Raw genomic sequence first — 3465 nt, 5'->3', positions numbered from 1 at the left:
ATTTAAAGTACAATCACAGCAATATAATTCTGCCATTTCAGAAGACCCTCAGTCACAAAGTCTCTGAGTGTTAAATACCAGAAAACATAAACATGTCATAGGGTAGTTCTTTGCATTGGAGAAAGGGGGGAGAGAAAGGAGGGGCAGCTTCATCACCTCATGAAAAAAATTACAAGCACAATCAAGTGGAATTGAAAAAAATATTCCAAAGTAACCGGAGGTGTGTGTAAGAGCGACAGAAGATTTTACTTATCACACTTTTCATAATCCTAAACCTGTCCTATGCCATCTCAGGAGAGCCTCTTCAATTCATTGAATCTGCTTAAGTGATTTGCAACCTTTATTTCCCGGGGCTTGGCCTTATTTGGAAACTTGAAGGATAATGGCATCCAAGACTGATGCTACTGAGGGTTTATCCAGACAGAGTCCAAAACGCACGAGGTCATGTGCTTTTACCAGAGTGTTGCACCCCTAGACTACGTAGGCACCTCAAAACCACACTGAAGCTCCAGAATATAAGCAAGCAAGCAGTTTATTGAAGGTTATATGCAAGCAATAGCAAAGCAAAGTTCAGAGTCAATAAAATGGGTTTAAATCCACAAGAGCAAGGTACTTGAAAATCATGAAGCAAGAGTCTGTAAAAGTCACTCAAAGAACATAGTCCAAAACTGGAATCAAAGTAAGTCCCAAGAAAGGTATCAAGAATAGTCAAAACAACATTAATTCCAAGGCATGAGTCAAACGATAACCACTGAAACAAGGCTAGAATGCAGGATTAACTACAAGATAGTCCAAGGTATGAAGTCAATGCTGAAACACAAGGCAAGGGTCTTGACTAGAATAGAAACCAAATGGCAAAGTCACTGGAATGTCCAACTGGCTTCACAGGCCAATGTGAGGCTGGAACTTGAAGCAAGATACACAGGAACACAAAGCAAAGATCTTTCTCTCTTGGATTAGCAATGTTACCACCTCTGGCTGTGGCAGGGAAAGCAAACCTCTTTAAGGGAAATTCAAGGTCTTTCTCCCATGAGAAAATTACTCATTAGTTTGCTTCAAAAGCTAATGTCTACTTCTTCTCAGAGACTCTCGTTCCCTCCTCTGGTGAGTTATCACTGCCTTCCTGTCAAACTCATTATCCCCCTCCAGTGTATCAGCTCCCACATCCAAACTAGAATGTCCATCTGGCACCTGGAGATCCAACCTTGACTGCTGTGAGGAATGCGATTCAAAATGCCTGCTTGCAACCATTCTGTCTCTGGTCTCAGAATCCACTGGGACAAACTCTGGCTGCATCTCAGGCTCAGGTGCAGGGACAATCACCGGCTGAATGGGGCCAATCTCAGGCTGGGCTACAACACAGAGGTGGCCAAACAATGCCTCAAGTAAAATCGAATTAATTTGAGACAAAGTGGGAAAACCCTGTTTTGTCCCAAATTAATTTGATACCTGGGTCTTTCCAGGTATGGGCTCAGTGTAGATGGGGCCCAGGGACCATGTCATGCAATCCCAGGGCCCAATCCACACAGTTCTCTTGGGTTTTTCAGGCCCCATGAACCGGGAAAACCAAAAGGGCACCAACCCCTTCCCCCCAAGCCCCCCCCCAAAACACCCTTAAAAATCCAAACAACCAACCTGTTGTAGATCAGCCATCATGGTCTGTATTCCATCAAGAGATGGAGTTGGAAACAGATGAGGCTGAGGATTTTGCAGACAATTCTGCCCCAGGCCAAGGCCCCATAACCTTGCAACTGCCTGATATGGTGGTTTCAGAAGAACCACTAATTGGCAAACATTCTGAAGTCTCTTCATCGTTACCCACACTAGATGGTGTTGACCTGGGTGAAGATGAGACTTTTAATTGGAAGGAATTTGTTACTAGAGATAGAAGCAAGAAAGAGGGAGTGAGAAGGTCTTGAAGATTAGCTCACAAGTTGGCTGGCTAACTTTCCCATGGGAAGTTTTTGTGGGTCCTGTGCTCCTTAATTTCACAGGCTCGGGATTTCTTAAAAGTGCCCCTCACTGTATTCTTGTTGTGGTGTCAACTTTGCCTTTCCTCGGAAGAGGTTCCAGTTTCCAGCTCCTTGCCCGTGCCGAGTTCCCAGTTCCAGGCGAGCCATGCGGAGCCACAACTCCTGAGTAGATCTTGCCCTGCTACCATGTCTTCCTTGTTCCTGAATCAAGCTTGACTCTGCTTTGTTTACCTTGCTTCCTTGATCCTGCTATGGGACTTTTCAACTGGATTTGCAACTATTTGTTCCTGCTATTGTTTCATGGACAGACTGATTTCTGAAAAGGAAGCTATCGAGCTTCACTTGTGAATTATAATTTGGACATTGCTGAACTCTTTCTGGGTTGCTATTGACTATATATTAGGACTATTTCTTACTCTGACTTTCCACCTTAAATGCGTATATATATTCTACTTCAATAAATGGCTTGTGTGTTATATTGGCTCCGGTCTGGTTTTCAAGTGCTCGCGCTGCCTTGGGGTGCAACACAACCCAGCTGCCATTAAAGTACTCCCAGAGCCCTCCTGACATGTAGAAACAATGTGCCAGGAGACAGGAGGGGAGGGGGTGAGGAGAAAAATTGCTCCTCCACCCCCGTCTCCTGACACATCATTTCTACATGGCAGGAGGGCTCAAGAAGTACTTTAATGGCAGCTGAAAAAGTTGTTTTCATTATTACCAGGTTTTTTGGAGTGGCTCCTGGGTGTCTGGGTGCCCACCCAGAAGGTACTGGGAGGGCAGCTTGTGATGACCCATGGGCCTTGTAGTCCTGCTCAGGACATTGTAATTCCTGATGAAGATGAAAACTTGGGTTTTTTACCTTCCCAGTCTGAACTGGATTCCTCTCAGCCAGATCTTTCCCAGGCAGATCTGGGAACCTTGCACCTGCAAGAAAGTTGTCTCCCAGAAGTATGTCAAACAAGCCCAGAGCCTACTTCTCCCGTGTTCTTGCGCCGGGAGTTTTGTAAACAACAGAGAAGTTTGGAATCAGCTTCGCGCAGGAGTGCGAGGATTGCAGCTAAGAATGTGGCCAATTAAGACTGCTTCTCGTGAGAATCTTTGGGGAGTCTCACATCTGGTCTCAGAGTTTAGCTTTCGGTTCTGATTCCCAGAGAACTGCTTCGGCGGGAAAGTTAGACTCTATTTAGGTGTTTTACCCGCGTAGTAACTTCGCGGAGTCAATTCGTCAGCCTACGGAGCGAGTTGTGTCTGGACAGCGCGCTCCGATTCAAGCCTCGCTCCTGCTCAAGCCTTGCCTTGCTATCCAGCCTTCGCCTTGCTTCCCAGCCTTTGTTTATCTACGGACTTTGCCTTGTTTCCCAGGATCAATCCTTGCCTTGTTCCACGGATTTTATCAAGTTATTCCACGGACCTTGTTCTTGTTCTTAGTTACCTTGTTCCACGTTCAAGCCTTGTTTCAAGTATCAAGTTATTTCCTAGCCTCGCTCAAGTT

The sequence above is a fragment of the Anolis carolinensis genome, chromosome 1 (assembly GCF_035594765.1).
Source record: "Anolis carolinensis isolate JA03-04 chromosome 1, rAnoCar3.1.pri, whole genome shotgun sequence".
Classification (NCBI taxonomy): domain Eukaryota; kingdom Metazoa; phylum Chordata; class Lepidosauria; order Squamata; family Dactyloidae; genus Anolis; species Anolis carolinensis.
This window is presented reverse-complemented; position numbering follows the sequence as displayed.